Here is a 17936-nt window from a genome sequence, read left to right on the forward strand (position 1 = left end):
ACACTTGCTTCAATCACTGAAATCTGGGTTACCCACCCCACACTGCTCCACCATGTTTCCCATGAGGGCCCCAGACAGGACTGACTGCTGAAGCCACTGGACACTTTTTCAGACTTTCTGCTACATGGCCTCTTGGTATTTTTAAATCCTGGAAAAGGCCCTCCTATAACTCTGCTGCTCCTCTGCACATCTCTTCAACATTATCTCCCAGGGCTCTGTTCTTAGCCTTTTTCCCTTCTCACTACATGCTTTGCCAGGGCCAGTTCATCTACCTCCATGGCTTCCATTTATATCTCTATGCCAGTGATTTTCAACCCTTTTCATCTCATGGCACACATAAACCAATTACTAAAATTCTGCAGCACACCAAAAAATCTATTTTTTGCTGATCTGACAAAAAAAAAGGTATAATTTTGATTCATTCACACCAGATGGCTATTGATGGTTGAGTTGGCTGTTGTCATTTTTTTATTTGACAATCTAAGGAAAAAGAGGTCGGTGCCCCTGACTAAATGGTCGTGTTGCATGTTTTAAAAGTTCTTGCCACACACCGGTTGAAAGTTGCTGCCCTGTGCTAATAACTCTGAAACCTACATGACAGACTTCCACAATTTGGCAGGAGGCATATAACTTATGAAAGAAGCCATTTTTGAAGTTAAATAATATTCTCACTCATTTTGAGTAGCATTTAACTGTTTCTCCTCTTTTGTTGTCTCTATAGTAAAGCTGTCATAGAGAGCAGTACTCTCAATTTTCCCTGGACATTAAAATACTTGAGGACGTCCTGGCCAGTGTGGCTCAGATGGCTGAGCATCCTCCCATACACCAAAATGTCACCGGTTCGATGCCCAGTCAGGGCACATGCCCAGGTTACAGGCTCGATCCCCAGTAGGGGAGGTGCAGGAGGCAGCCAGTGAGTGTTTCTCTCTTACATCAATGTTCCCCCCCTTCGCCCTTCCTCTCTAAAATCAATAAAAAACATATTTTAAAAATATGGGGGCGTGCAAGAGGCAGCCGATCAATGATGACTCTCTCATCATTGATGTTTCTATCTCTCTGCCTCTCCCTTCCTCCCTCTGAAATAAAAAAAGATATATTTTTAAAAATAAAAAATAAAAATAAAAAATACTTAGGGAGATTTTTTAATATCCTGATGCGTGGGGCTACACCCCAGACCAATTATATCAGAACCTCTGAGATGAGACTCAGGCAGCCGTATTTTTTAAAGCTCCTCAGATGATCCTGGTGTGCAGCCAAGCAGAGAACCACTGGTTTGTGGGAGAGTATTGGGCTACACATCTGGGCCTGGGGTTGGTGGATCCTCAGTCCATTCTCTGACAAATCAATAGCACAGACTTTGGAAGCAGCAGAACTTGATTTGAATCCTGGCTTACCTCCTCACTAGGATGCATGATTTTGAGCAAATTACTTTACACCCCTGAGCCCCAGTTTTGACTTGTGAAATGAGCAGAACAATGCCTGACCTACAGGATTCAGTGGGAATGAAATAAAGTATGTTAAACACCGACACATAGTTAACACTCTAAATTATGAATATTAGGAATCTACTAAAATGAACATAATGAAGACTGTAGCAAAATGGAAAAAAACATGATTTAATGTTAAAGGGAATATATATATATATATAAAATAGAATCTCTATAGTGTAATTGTGTAAGATGTCTATGCATGTGAACCAAGCCTGGAAGGGAACATGTAAAATATAAAAACAGGGTTTTAAAAATTGATCTTTGTCTCTTTTCCTGAATGATTTTGAAGTTCTGTGCCTTTGTGAGAAGATAGGAAAACTTTGTGCTTCTTTCTTTTTCTTTCTTCTCCTTAATATATGCTGAGTAGCAACAGTGGCATCATATGATCCTTCAATAGCCGAGGGCAGTTCTCAGAAACTGAAACTAGATGTTAGGACTGGGTGAGGAGAGAGTCAGCATTCAAAGTCAGTCCAGGAAATGAGGACTTGGAAAATCAGAGTCGAATACCCACCAGTGAGGCCAGATGGAAATAATGCTGGTGACCTTTTCAGGTGCATGTAGTTTGAATAATCATGTGATAGAAAAATTGATTCACAGATACAATGAATTTAGACATTGCAACAGACTGTACACATAGGTCTGAATGTGCTCCCAAGAGTAGATATGGTCTGTGGGCCTCCTGACAAATTTTTCTTGAACAGAAGGATGAGATTTCTACATACCTCCTGCAAATCAGGGCATGTGTTGTGAAAGAACCAGCTCAGTAATTAGGGGATCTCTGGTCTGGTCTGAGCTTACGAAAGTCAGCTTGGGCACTGGTATCGTCAGCTGTAAAAGTGAAGATTATATTCCGCCCTGTCATTTCTGAAATGGTTGTAAACTGTGGAATAGAGGTCCTCTTTTTATAATTTTTTATTTTGAAATATGTTTAGATTCACAGAAAAGTTGTAGAGAAGTACAGTTTCAGTATATACCCTTCACCTAGCTTTTCTTACACAACTATAGGGCATTTATCAAACCTAAGACATGAGCATTGGTATACTATTAACTAAACCACACACTTTATTTGGAGTTCCGTATTTTTAAATAGGCTGATGTGTAATATAGAACTACACACTCCTCTTGAGAAATCTCAGAGGTTTAGTTTTATGTGCACTAAAACATAAGGCAAACAAATTCCTCCTCGGGTTGTTGTGAGAATTGAGCTATGGTGGGTGAAGATGATTCTTATATCCTGAAGTGTTATTCATCGAATGAGCCACAACTGATCAACAGTGAATTTTAGGTGTTTTAATAACTGAGTACTGATACTAAAACAGATAAAATTGGAATAAGTGGTCTGTTGCACACAGTTGACACACTGTTCTCAATTTGAAAGTTCAAAATTTGCACAGAGAAACTAAACAAATATGCCAACTTAAGCAAACCCTCTCATATAGGAGCAAATAGATTTTTGAGCAGGTAAACAGTTTACTGAAGTTCCTGCAATAACTTCTGGGTTTTAAATTATGTGTGTACACATTGTTTTTAATTAATTTCATGAATTAGAAATTTGAAAATAAAGATTCAAGGACAAGGTAAAGAATTTTTAAGTTTTGAACTATAGTACATTTCTTAAGAAAGCTTAGGGGGAAAAATGATGGGAATGACATCAGTTATTTTTTGTTACCATTTCATTCCAGATCTAGAATATTCCTGCGAACAATTTTAATAAATTGTTTGAAATTCAGGCATTTAGCTTTAGGAGGAGTATGTGCCAGCCCTGGCTTTCTCACTTATTGCGTCACATTCAGTTATTTTTTTAACACTAAGAGTTTCCATTTTCTCACTGTGGAGTAAGAATGATTGAACAGATAGATAGCTTTGTAAAGATCTCTGGTAGTAAAATAGTGTGACTCTGTCCATGAGAGAGGGAGGCCTAAAGTTAAAGGGGAGAAAGAAAAATATAAATGCAAACGTAGTTCACAGAAGCAGTGTAGTTATATTAGCTTTTGATATAGAAACACTGAATATCTTTTGCTTTTGAGGGAGGGGGTAAGATCTTTCTCATGAAGGTATTTTCTCTGTGATAAGATATTTTTAGTTTTGTAAGCACAGAGCCACACACACTCAAGCCCAAACCTGCTAGCCTTGCTCTGGTCCCTCTTTCCATACTACTTAAGTTGTTCTCGAAATAGACGTAACAATGGGGTAATCACATGCCTTTTCTTAGAATAATGTCACTTTAATTTTTTGTAAGGGAGACTAGACAGGAACACAACTACCTTACTGCTTAGAAATCCAGGCTCAAGGGAAAAATAAACGTCTGAAGAAGTAAGTAGTACTGCTTAACAATGTATCTTGATGTCTCTTGTTAATTAAGAAAATTCATCAATTTACCTTTTTAACTGTAAAAATACAGAAAAGTAAAAACACAAAAACAAAAAACCAATCAAGAATGAAAAAGTTAACATTTGTCATTCTTATTTCTGACTTTTTAAATAAACAAATAGAACATGACAGAATGAGGTTTGGGGAAGATTTTTTTGCTTGTTTTTTGTTTTAGGAAAGACATTGAGAATGGGAAGAAAAATTAAATAACAATTAAGATAAATTATCTTGCAATCTGTCCATCCAACAGCACACATATTCTTCCTCCTTAGAGAGTCATTTCTCTCCTCCCCGGTAAATATTAGCATGACTTCCCCTTGGCTGGGTTCCTTGACAATCCCTTAGGTAAGAGCAGACATCTGTTACTGAGCCTCTATTTAGGGACAAGATATTAACTCTCAGAATACACAAAGGAAGAAATCTCATCTATAACACCCAGTATATTTTTTTTCACCCCACCCACTAAAAGAGAGATACGAGCAGATCCTCTTACTATCTAATGTAATTAGCTTCTCCTATCGACAATGTCTTCTCTTGCCTCCTGTAGTGAGTTGAATTGTGGACTCCCTAAAGATGTGTCTACCCCCAAACCAGTGAGGCCTTATTTGGAAAAAAGGTCTCTGAAGGTGTAATTAAGGTAAGATTCTCAAGATGAAATCATCCTGGCTTAGGGAGGGCCCTAAATCCAATGGCAAGTACACTTTTAAGAGACGGCCAAGTGGAAGCACAGAGACCGAGGGCCATGTGGAGACAGAGTCATTGATTGGAGTTAAACAGCCAAGGAATGCCAAGGGTGGCTGGCGGCTACTAGAAGCTAGGAGAGAGGTGTGGAATGGATTCTCCCTCACAGCCTCCAAGGCAAAACAACCCTGCTGACACTTTGATTTTGGACTTCTGACCTCCACAACAATGGCTTTCATCATTGATGTTTCTATGAAACATCTGTGAAAGAATAAATTTCTGTTGTTTTAAGCAACCCAGTTTGTGGTAATTTGTTACAACAGTCCTATGACACAAATGCTGGGAACTTCTGCTGAGGGCCACTTACTCCTTCACTGGAGATGTTACAAGAATTTATTAATATAAAGCTTTCTCCTGTGATAAGTGCCCGAGAAGAACCACTTGTCCCAAAGTGAAAAGGGTCTTAAGATAACCATGGAGTAAGAGTACAGAGAAGGAAACCTATCACCTTTCTAGGTTGAAATCTACCTATAAAATAAGGACACTGAATTTTAATAGACACACAGAACTTTAGTGTCATCCCAAACTGTCATCCTTAGACACTACATCTAAGTAAAATTGCTGCCTTCATCATAGTTTTGAAAGATTTGTTTTGTAACTGACCTTAGAACCAATTGGCAAGTTTTATTAGTCAGGGTCCTCTAGAGAAACAAAACCAATTACTTATATATATGGAGAGAATGAGAGAAAGAGAGAGAGAGTTTGATGAAAAAGAATGGGCTCGTGCGATTATGGAGGTTGAGAAGTCCCATAACCTGGCATCTGCAAATTGGAGATCCAGTAAAGGCTGTGGTGTAATTCATTCTAAATCTAAAGGTCTGAGAACTGGGAGTGCCAAGGGCAGCTCAAGTAATCAGGCAGAAAGGGCTGAATTCTTTTTTCCTCCACTTTTTTGTTTTATTCAGGCCCTCAACAGATTGGATGATGCCCACTCGCACTGGAGAAGACAAAATGCTTTACTAAGACCACTGATTCAAATACCAGTTGAATCCAGAAATAACCTCACAGACACACCCAGAAATAATGTTTAGCCAAATATCTAGGTACCTTGTGACCCTGTCAAATTGACACATACAATTAGCCCTCATGCACATTAGGCAGGGAAAACAATTTCATTCACTAACGGTGACCACTCCAGGTGTGATTATCTAATCCTTTTTCTTAGACAATTTAAGTTACAGTGACACAGCCCGGCCGGGCGTGGCTCAGCGGTTGAGCATCGACCTAGGATCCAGGCGATCGGGGTTTCAATTCCCAGTCAGGGCACATGCCTGGGTTGTGGGCTCAACCAATGACTCTGTCATCATTGATGTTTCTGTCTCTCTCTCTCTCCCTCTCCTTTCTTCTCTCTGAAATCAATAAAGATATATTAAAAAAAAAAAAATTACAGTGACACAAACCAATATTGAACTCAAATCCACACGACTATTATTTATTATTATTGTTATTACTTTTAAGTTTTATACTTCAATTCCAGTGTACATTTAATATTATTTTGTTTTAGTTTAAGGTGTACAGCACAGTGGTTATACAATCATATACTTTACAAAGTATTCCCCCTGATATTTCCAGTACTCACCTGGCACTATACATAGTTATTACAATAATATTGACTATATTCCCTAGGCTGTACTTTACATCCCTGTGACTATTTTGTAACTACCAATTTGTACTTCTTAATCCTTTCACCTTTTTCACCGATTCCCCCAATACCGCTCCCCTCTGGCAACCATCAGTCTGTTCCTTGTGTCTATGAGTCTGTTTCTTTAAATAATTTTTAAAAAATATGTCTTTATTGATTTCAGAGAGAGGAAGGGAGAGGGGGAGAGAGATAGAAACATCAATGATGAGAGCCGTTGATTGGCTGCCTCCTGCATGCCCTCTAATGAGGATTGAGCCTGAACCCCGAGCATGTACCCTGACAGGGAATTGAACCATGACCTCCTGGATTGTAGGTCGATGCTCAACCACTGAGTCATGCCAGCAGGTCTCTTTAAATAATTTTGTTCTTTAGATTCCACATATAAGTGAAATTATATGGTATTTGTCTTCCTCTGACTGACTTATTTCACTTAGGTCCATCTATGCTGTCAAAAATGGTAAGATTCATTCGTTTTTATGGCTGAGGAATATTTCATTGTATATATATATATACCACACGTTTCTTTACCCACTCATCTAGTGATGGACACTTAGGTTGCTTCTATATCTTGGCTACTGTAAATAACACTGCAATGAACATAAGGGTGCATATGTTCTTTTGAATGATTCACATGACTTTTAAATTTAAATATATCCTCAAACAGTGAAGAATTTTTACTATTCATAATTTTTACACCTACCAGGTTGGCAAAAAATTAAAAGTCTGACAATACCATTTTGGGGAAAGATATGAAACATTAAGAAATGTCATACTCTGCTACTGGTACTTCTACTATACTCATGGGATAGTAAAGGTTAAGATGCAAATACTTCCTACCAATAATTCTAAACCTAGGTGTATAGGAGTAACTCTTGAACAAATGCAGCAAGAGACTTGTGTGAGACAGTTCAAGGTAACATTATTTGTGATAACAAAAATGTGGAAACAGCTGAAATGTCCTTCAACAAAATAATGGATATCTAAAACTAAATCAGGAAGAATCACAAATCTGAACAGACAGATTGCAACTAGTAAAACTGAAGCAGTAATCAAAAAATGCCCAACAAACAAAAGCCCTGGACCTGATGGCTTTATAAGTGAATTTTACCAAACATTCAAAGAACTAATACCTATCCTTTTCAAACTATTCCAGAAAATTCAAGAGAAAGGAAGACTCTCAAGCTCATTTTATGAGGTCAACATTATACTAATTCCAAAACTAGATAAAGACACGACAAAGAAAGAAAATTATAGGCCAATATCCTCGATGAACAGAGATGCTAAAATCCTCAACAAAATATTAGCAAAATATTAGAATCCAGCAATACACTAAACAAATCATACATATGATCAAGTGGGATTTGTTCCAGGGATGCAAGGTTGGTACAATATCTGCAAAACAATAAACACGATATATCACATAAACAAAATGATGGATGAAAACCATATGCTCATATCAATAAATGCTGAAAAACATTTGATAAAATCTAGCACCCTTTTATGATAAAAATTCTCAGCAAAGTGGGAATAGAGGGAACATCCCTCAACATATTAAAGGCCATATATAAGACATGCACAGCCAACATCATACTCAATGTACAAAAACTACATGCATTCCCCTTAAGATAGGGAAAAAGAAGGGGTGTCTACTTTCATCACTCTTATTCAGCATAGGACTGGAAGTCCTGGCCCCAGCAATCAGACAAGAAGAAGAAATAAGAGGCATCCAAACTGGAAAGGAGGAAGTAAAATTGTCATTATTTAGAGATGACATGATATTGTACATAGAAAACCCTAAAGACTCCACCAAAAGCTACTAGAACTGATAAATGAATTCAGTAAAGTAGCAGGATACAAAATAAATATCCAGAAATCAATTGCATTTTCACACACCAATAATGAACTATCAGAAAGGGAAACTACAAAAGCAATCCCACTCACAATTGCTTCGAAAAGAATAAAATACATAGGAATAAATTTAACCAAAGATGCAAAAGACCTGTACTTAAAAAGTTATAAGACACTGAAGAAAGACATTGAGGAAAATATAAATAAGTAGAAGCATACACTGTGTTCATGGATTGGAAGAATTAACGTCATTAAAATGTCCATACTACCCAAAACAATCTACAGATTCAATGCTATTCCTATCAAGATACCAATGGTGTATTTCACAGAACTAGAACAAATGTTTCAAAAATTAATATGGAATCACAAGACCCCGAATAACAATAGCAATCTGGAGAAAAAAGAACAAAGTTGGAGGAATCACAATATATGCACCCCTATGTTCATTCTGCGTTGTTTACAATAGCCAAGATTTGGAAGCAGCCTAAGTGCCCATCAGTAGGTGAGTGGATAAAAAAAGCTGTGGTACATTTACAAAAGGAAATCTTATTTTTTGCAACAGTATGGCTGGACCTAGAGAGTATTATGTAAAATAAACCAGTCAGAGAAAGACAAGTACCATATGATTTCACTCACATGTGGAATTTAATGAACAAACTGAACTAACAAGCAAAATAGAGACAGACTCATAGATAGATAGCTGGCAGACAGCCCTGGTGGTGGGGGTGGGGAGGAATTGAGCAAAAAAGAAAAAAGAGAACTCACGGACATGGACAACAGTGTGGTGATTGTTGGGGGGTGGTGGATGGATGGTGATGGAAAAAATAAAATAAAATAAAATTTTAAAGAAGAATGGATAAATGGAGCATATTCAGACCATGGCATATAGCAGTGAAAATGAATGAACCGCAGTTTTATGTACCAATATGACAACATGGATGAATCTCACAACCATAAGAGCAAGTTGTGAATGCTCGTGGAGTATGTCACAGATACTGGAAGTGCCCACTCCTATCCCCACTGGGCACAGGCCAGACCAGCCCCAGCTGTCACTCATCTCAGCCCTTTGCCAGAGGGTTTCTCTGTTGGGGAAGCTGCTCTGCCTGCACACACAGCAGGCAAGAAGTGCCAGGGAATTAACACCCTCTAGAAGCCTGCCCTCAACCAATGGTCGACAGGAGCTGCTGTAAGCACCCCAGCTCCCTCACCCCTAGGGTGGGACAATTCTAAGTGTATATTCTGCTCTGGCTCCTCGGTGTGACTAAGATGTAGGTCTCCATGGGGGTAACCTCGTTGTTGCCTGCTCTTCCTTCCCTGTCCTAGTTCTTCACTCCCTTACTGGGTTTTTGTGGCTATGACAGTCAATTTTATGTATGAATTTAACTGAGCTAAAGGATGCCCAAATAGCTGGTAAAACACATCTGGGTGTGTTTGGGAGGCCTCCAGGGAAGAAGTTAGCATTTGAGCAGGTAGACTGAGAAAAGAAGAGCGCCCTCGCCAGAGCAGGGGGCCTCAGCCCATCTGTTGAGGAGCTACACAGAACAGAAAGGCTCAGGAAGGGCGAATTGGCTCTCTCTGCTGGAGCTGAGGCACCAACCCATCTTCTCCTGTCTTAGACGCTGGCAACTCTGGTTCTCAGGCTCTCAGACCCAGACCAGGACTTACAGCATTGGGCCCTGATTCCCCGGCCTTCAGGCTGAATCGCACCACCCGCTCTCCTGGTTCTCCAGCCTGCAGACAGCAGATGGCAGGACTTTTAAGCCTCCACAACTATGTGAGTCGATTCCTGTAATAAATATAAATCTCCTCAAATATATCTCTATAGATATCCTATTAGTTCTATTTCTCTGGAGAACCCTGGCTAATACAGTGGCTCACCTTCCAAATAAACCACTTCTATTAGAATCCATATCTCAGGGTGTGTTTCTAGACAAACAAAATTAAGACAGTAGGATTCTATCTGAACATGATTAAAAAATAAGTAGAACAACAATATATTGTTAAGAGCAGGTACAGTGGGTAGTTAAGGGTAGAGAAGCTAGAGTGGACTGCCTGGGTTTGAAACCAGGGTCTGCCACTTACTAGCTATGTGACTTTCATTCAGCAAGTCACTTAAACTCTCTGTGCCTCAGTTTCCTCATCTGCTGAATGGGGATGGTAACAATATTTACCTTTCATGGTTGTTGTGAAGATTAGAGTTAAATATATAAAGAATTTAGAGTAATGTCTTACAGGGAGCAAGCACAGAAAGAATGTCAGCTCTTATTATTATTAAGGATTGTTCATTTGCAATAAAACCATGAGGGAAATGTCAAACACGGAATTCAGAAGAGTGGTTACTTTTGGAAGGGAGGGAGCTTGATGGGTTCAGAGAGGGGTATGTGAGGTTCTAAAACATATTAGTCAAGTTCTATTTTTATATTTGGGTAATGGATATATTCTTGATTTATTATTATGCTTTATAACGTATAAGTTATAGCTTTAAAAATATCTATCAAATAGTGCATCATTTTTACAAGTCTAAAACAATAGAACAATCTCCACCAAATATATTCCATTTCTGTGTCCCTTATAATCTTGGAGTGCTCTCTGCTTCAGCAGTCAGCCCCGCTCCTTTTTCTCAGTATTCCTCAAAGGCACTAGCCTCTGGGACTTTGTTCAGGGGCCCCTACGAGGAAAGTTCCTAGGACACCTGTACCGTGTAAGGCCTCTGGGGCCCAACCCAAATCACATGATCCTTCTGGAGACATTTTGCAACCTGGTACTGTTCTCTTTAAAAGTATCTTGGTTTTAAAAATTCTTTCCTTCTTTTTAATGAAAATTGCACTTAAATGCTTGTTTTAGGAAAAAAGTATTGGTGCAAAGTAAAAATATGCTCATGATATCATCACTGAGCTATAGCTGCTGTTAGTATCTTGATGTTGAAATCAAAGGTCCTTATGACTTCGATTAAATTTAGTTTTAAATCCCAGCTCTCTAGAAATCATCCCTCCCTCTCTCCCTCCCTCCTTCCTTCGGAGACCTAGCCTTTCTCCCATAATCAGCAACCCCTCAGACACAGAAGACAGTACCCTGGACCTGACTAATGATCACAAAGTCTGTACCTCCAGCAAGCTACAATTACATCTTGACCTAAGTTATGTTTCAGCTCCTGAGTCCTAAGGTGGAACAACATTTCAGCCACTTTCCCATGAACCAGATAAAGGGACAAACCTCTGATCTGTCCTCAAGACCGCAAGAAATAGTTTATTATCCTTACCTCACTTCCTACCAATCAGCTCCCAGTATGACCCCAAAGCCCTGATCCATGGTGTCTTGTGATTTTGCCCTATAGAATCTGTAACCTACATGCCATCAGGGAGTTCAGGCTTTTGAGCATTAGCTTCCCGTTCTCCTGGGTGGTGCCATTCATAATAAAATAGCCAACATTTCTCCACTGCAGTTCTCGGTGTTTAGAGTTTGGCTCTGCTAGCACGGAGTGGATGAACTCTTCCTGTTCTATAACAATGTATATGCATCCAGATTTTACACTATATTACACATTTTAAAACAAAATTATGGCCCGGCCGGGCGTGGCTCAGCGGTTGAGCGTCAACCTAGGATCCAGGCGATCGGGGTTCGATTCCCGGTCAGGGCACATGCCCAGGTTGTGGGCTGCAGCCGATCAATGACTCTCATCATTGACGTTTCTGTCTGTCTCCCTCTCCTTTCCTCTCTCTGAAATCAATAAAGACAAATTAAAAAAAAAAAAAAAGTAAAACAAAATTATGTTGTAAAGAAATGCTATTAAGTGGTATTCTTTTTTAACTTAATGTACTGGGAACATCTTTCTTTTTTGTTTTTGTTTTTTTCAATTAGGCCCCTTTATAGGAATGAAAAGAAGAGACTCAACTGCTGTGACGTGAGCAAGAGGAGGGAGGTTTTCTGTAAGGATACTCTACACTGAGGGATACCCGTATCCATGAAACTCCTAGAAAGGGAATCCACGTGTCACCAGGCCTTACAGAGCTGGGAGCTCCAGGGATGCTGGAGCAGGGGTCTGAGATCCTCCAGAGTTCCACCATTAAAGTGACTGCATTTCTACACAGGTTGCTGCTCTCTCTTCTTTCCATTGACAGGTTTCCCTGCCCTATGTATTTTTTTCAGCTTCTTATCTCTTTTGTTTTTTCCAGCTTCTCTTTTTTCATAACTTCAACTTACAGAAACCTTTGGCTTATTAGTGACTCATTATTACTCTTCTAGCCTCTCTTCATCTCATGGATTTTGACCTTTACTGTCAACCATTTAAATCTCTCTACAGCTTCTTAAGATTCATAAGACTGAGACTCTGATGGACCCTGATAGGCTCTGGAGGGGTGGGGCTTTTTGTGTCCGGCTTTTAGATAGGATAATGGTCACGAGATTGGCTGTCCTTGGGCCAGGTGCCCACTTCTGGTCCATTTGGTTGTGTGCTACAAAAGACGACATTCCTGCCCTCCTACTTTCCCCAGGGGGAGAGCCTTTGGTATAAAATGTGTCTGGCTAGAGTTGTGGTGCCCTCTGTGGAAATGTCCAGTATTATAAGCATGGTAATTTTCTTCCAGAATTGTTTTCAAATTATGTGTACCTTAATTTAAGATGATGATAAAGAGTTTCCCAGGCAAGAAAAAGCTAAAGGAGTTCATCACCACCAAACCAGTATTATAACAAATGTTAAAGGTGCTTCTTTAAGAAAAAGAAGAAAAACAAGATGAAAATATTAATAACAAAATGGTAATAACTACATATCTATCAACAATTACTTTAAATATAAGTGGGTTAAATACTCCAATCAAAAGATATATGGTAGCTTAATGGATAAGAAAACAAGACCCTTAACACATGCTGTCTACAAGAGACTCATTTCATTTAGACAAATACACACAGACTGAAAGTAAAGGGATGGAAAAAGATATTTCATGAAACTGGAAAGAACAACAAAAAACTGGAAGTTATGGTAACAATACTGTACCAGACAAAATAGACTTTAAAACAAAGGCTATAACAAGAGACAAAGAAGGACCCAACAATTCCACTCTATTTATCCTATGAAACCTAAAATACTAATTCAAAAAAGACATATGCATCCATGTTCATTGCAGCATTATTTACAATAGCCAACATATGGAAGAAACCTAAGTGTCTATCAGTAGATGAGTAGATAAAGAAGCGGTGCATATATACAATGGTATATGACCCAACCATAAAAAAAAGAATGAAATCTTGCCATTTACAACATGGATGGATCTAGAGAGTACTGTGCTGAGTGAAATGTGTCAGACAGAGAAAGACAAATGCCATATGATTTCACTTATATGTGGAATCTAAAAAACAAAATAAATGAACAAACAAAACTGAAACAAACTCATAGAGAACATTTTGATGGTTGCCAGACAGAAGGGGGCTTGGGGGAGCGGGTGAAAAAGCTGAAGGGATTAAGAAGTACAAATTGGTAGTTAGAAAATGGTCATGAAGATTTAAAGTGCAATAAAGGGAATATAGTCGGTAATGTTGTAATAACTATGAATGCTGTCAGATGGGTACTAGATTTATCAGGGTGGTCACTATGTTATATAAACATCTAATCACTATGTTGTACATCTGAAACTATAATACTGTATGTCAACTGTAATTGTAAAATAAAGCATTTTTTAAAATTTAGGATGATGAAATCAACTAGAGACTGACAACCAGAATTTTAAGAATGGAATAGAGTGGAATAAAATGAAACATAATGGAACAGAACAGAACAGAACAGAAAATAGAAGCGTGCATCACATTACTCATATTTAGTATTATTTCATGAAACTTTTGTTTCAGATGTATGTGTGTGTGTGTAAACAATATATATAACATTCAAAAACCCGTAAGAACTGGCATGATGTAGAAATAGGCACTCGTGACAAACAAGTAGCATAGTTGTACTGTGGGAACCAGCTTACTCCCTACCTGTATGGATGTGCATGGATGTGATGCAAAAGGTTTATTGCTTAATATAGGCATATGGAAAGAGTATGAAAGACAGGGTTCTAGAACACATCTCAATATAGTTGTGCATCACAACAAAAACCTTGCCGACTTGATCAGGGAATAATGACATTTATTATTATGTAAATGTGCTTGCCTCTGATTACTTGTGAGGTAGAAGAGGTTTTCAAATGCTCACTGTTCATTTACATGTGCCCCTTTAGTAGTGCCCCTTGAGAGTGTATCTCCATGTAGAGTTACTTTTACAAGTGACTCTTCCAATTAACCTGTGAGGCTCTCACTTGAATCACACACTCTGGTTGCACTCGGTCCTTCGTGCAATCGGTCCCAATACACCCTTGCTGAGTTAAGCATCACAGCCACCGCATCTGATCTCTGCAATGAATATTTGAGCAGGATTATCTGGCAGTCAGAAAAGGGAAGACAGGCTGATCTCCTCTCCACTGTCTTAAAACAGCCTTGGGCAAAGGGAGGCCTTTTCTTGAGCTTCTGAGAATTGTATGACTACATACAACACTTAAACCTATTCCATTTTTATTACTGCTTCTCTCCGGTGGTTATATGTTGAGATGTTCCCCTTCTCAAAGAAAAGAGACTTGTTTTCATATCTGAGACTAAACAAATACTGTAGTTCCAAATGGGACTGTCTTTCCATCATCAACAAGTATTTATAAAGCAACTACTGTGTGCCAGGCCTGGGAAAGGTGTGTGTGTGAGGGAGGAAGGGAACGGGTATGTACACAAAATATAAAATACATTCTCTTCCCACAAGCATGCACGGTACTGCCCCCTTATCCTTGGGGGATACATTCTAACAACCAGTGGACACCTGAAGCCCCAGACAGTACTAAACCCTTCACAGTCTTCTGTCGATTAAGGACAGGGTACATTCTGAGAAATCAGTCGTTTGGTAATTTTGTCATTGCGAAACCATCGCAGAGTGCACTCACACAAGCCTAGATAGCCTACTACAGACCTAAGCTATCTGGTGTAGCCTATTACCCCTACTCATGTTACTGCACTGAATACTGTAGGCCACTGTAACACAATGTAAGTATTCGTGTATCTAAACAATAGAAAAAGTACAGTAAAAATACAGTTTAAAAGATAATGTGTGCATGAGCACCTGTTGGGGGGTAGGGGGAGGGCTGTGGAGGGAGGGACTCTCTGAGGGAGAGTAGAAGTCAGGAGGGGGGAGAGGGGAGGGGAGGGGAGGGGAGGGGAGGGGAGGGGAGGGGAGGGGAGGGGAGGGGAGGGGAGGGGAGGGGAGGGGAGGGGAGGGGAGGGGAGGGGAGGGAGAGCAGAGACCCAGAGAGATAAAGCTTGAAAGGAGAAATAATACAGGGGAGAGGGGTAGGGCAGAGAGGGAAAGAGAGAGAATGGGAGGCAGGGAGGCAGGGCTGCAGGGAGGGAGGGAGGAATGGGACTGGGAGGAAACAAAAAGAAGAAAGGAGGGAACAGTGGCTGGGATATAAGAAAAGTCATCAACTGCCAAGATTATATGCACATTTTCTTTATTTTTACTAAACTGTGGTGGAAGCATGCCCCATATCATAGTCATGTGCTGAAATAGGAATAATGTGTCTATTTCTGCTGGACTACTAAGGAAATTTTAAATTGTTCTGGGGTGAGATTTTTTTTCCTTCAAGCAGCTATCCCCACCCCATGCCAACTCTTGTTCTGGTGGCTTCCTTTGCCCTCAGCTACTGTGTAATCTCTTTAGGCATCTGTAACAAAATACCATAGAGTGGGTGGGTGGCTTGTAAACAACAGAAATTTATTATCCACAGTTGTGGAAGCTGAAAGAATCTGAGGTTGGTTTCTGGCTAGGGCCCTCTTCCTGGCTGCAGACTTCAGACTTCTTGTATCCTCACATGGCAGAAAGATGGCAAGAGAGCTCTTTGGGGCCCCCTTATAAGGGCACTAATACAAGGAGAGGACTCCACCCTCATGACCTAATCACCCCCCTCCCAAAGGCTCCACCTTCTAGTACCATCACATTGGGAGCTAGGATTTCAACATGTGAATTTGGGGGGGAGGGAGAAACTTTCGGTCTGTTACAGGTACCACTGGAAGGTGACTGGTCCAATGGGCTGGCTGCTGACGGTCCTCACTCTGTCACAGCTGGGCACAGGATCCTCCACACGGTTCCCCGCGCTTGTGATGGGCCCTCTCTCTCTTCCTCTCCAGGACTCGGGTTCTCCTCTCTTTCCTCTCCTCCCTCCTCCTAGTGTCACTTTTCACTCATCCATTCTATTCCCCAGCCTGAGTCTTAGCTAGTTTCTGGATTTGGAAAATTTCACTTTACAAAATTTGTTTCTAAAAAGAGTGAGTTAGGTCTACTGATTTTTGTGGTGGGAAGAATTAAAAAGCAGAGTTCAGAAAGAGCAGCAGGGACAATAAACACACAGGACCTATGTTTACATACTTACAGACGTGAACTCACCATACAAGTATTATGTTGAAGATATTTTAAATGTGACTGTGAAAAATAGAAGTATCTTAGTTATTACCTTATCTCATAATTTGGAACTGGAAACTCTGTACTGTTTCCCTTTTCCTAGCTGTCTCACACTTAGTATAAACTTCTTGCCTTGGATTGGATTCTTTCATTGGAAGCAAAAGTTGGCATTATTTAAAATGAAAAATAGTAATTCACAAACATAGGTACTTCTGAACATGAAAATAATTCATGATTTTTGTATTTAACTATTTCAGAGATATTTAAAATGAATTTCTTCTTCCAACAACCTCCTATGAGGTTTTCACTATTGTATTGCACCAGAGTTCAGTAGCTTCTGTTTTTAGCTCTTTACTCACATTATCAATATTAATTGCAAAAAAAAAAAAAAAGACTGAACAACGTTAGTTCATTTTCCTCAACTTTGGAACCAGAGAGCTGTTCCTGAAATACATCCTTCAACCCCACAGTTTGAGGAATGCAGCTGCCTTGGAACATCACTTTCATTTCTGGGAACCAACTTCAGCGTAGAAAAATTGGGATAAATTATTTTTGCCAAATTAGTGCCTCAAATTGTGCATTCATCCAACCATTGTTAATGCCCTGCAGAGAAATATGCTGGCTTTCATGGGAACTTCAAGCCCAAAGACTTTGGTTCATCTTTACTGGTGAACTGAGGTAGGGATTTTCTCTTGGATGACATGAAGAATCTAATTTCTTTAATTTTAATCAATAAAAAAATTACTTTGCATTTTTCTTCTGTTCTAAGTTCCCTAAAAAAGGAAGTGTGTGATAGTTACTTATGTTGTAAATCATCCTTACACAGGACGGGCTTTCATTGGCAGTTTAAACCTGGTAGAACGCAGTGTTATTGTAAATGTTTTATGTTTCTTTTTAAATGTATTCAGCCATTGCCTCAGAAGAAATACATATTCAGTCTGCCTGGCAAGTTTATCTACCAGCTCCTGCTCTTTTTTTAAAAACAGACATTTGCATTTAGATTAGTATTTTTTCCTTTGCTTATTAGTAGCTGAGCAAGGGTTTTTCCTTTTTATCTTTAACATCAAAACAGCATCCCAGATACCTTCTTCACTGTTTAGCAACATATTTGTGTGCTTAAATAGCCAGTTTTTCTAGTGTATCTGGAAATGGTGTTGTAAACCTTGTAATTTTTTTAATATAGTAAATCTAGAATATAAAAAGCTTCTAAGAAAAATGCCAAGTGAACATTGGAGTGCCAAACAAGGCATTTGAAACACTTGCAAATTTACTCTTGTGTTTTTATACACATTTAGTGAAAATACTTCTTAAAGTGTGTCACAAATGAAGTAATTTTTTCTAAGAGGTAAAATAAGGTTATTTTTTTGCTGTAGCTATG

At 39.2% G+C, this 17936-nt stretch overlaps 1 long non-coding RNA gene across 1 annotated transcript in view; it reads right to left on the reverse strand.

Moving 5' to 3' along the window:
* Nucleotides 1–1986: 1986 nt before the first annotated feature.
* The window catches only part of LOC308561943, a 54760-nt gene continuing 38810 nt past the window's right edge, over nucleotides 1987–17936 (reverse strand). The window contains exon 3 of the long non-coding RNA XR_013999575.1: nucleotides 1987–5950. This is a non-coding gene — a long non-coding RNA (uncharacterized lncRNA). The remainder of the gene's footprint in view (nucleotides 5951–17936) is intronic.

The sequence above is a fragment of the Miniopterus schreibersii genome, assembly GCF_964146895.1.
Source record: "Miniopterus schreibersii genome assembly, chromosome: 9".
Taxonomy (NCBI): domain Eukaryota; kingdom Metazoa; phylum Chordata; class Mammalia; order Chiroptera; family Miniopteridae; genus Miniopterus; species Miniopterus schreibersii.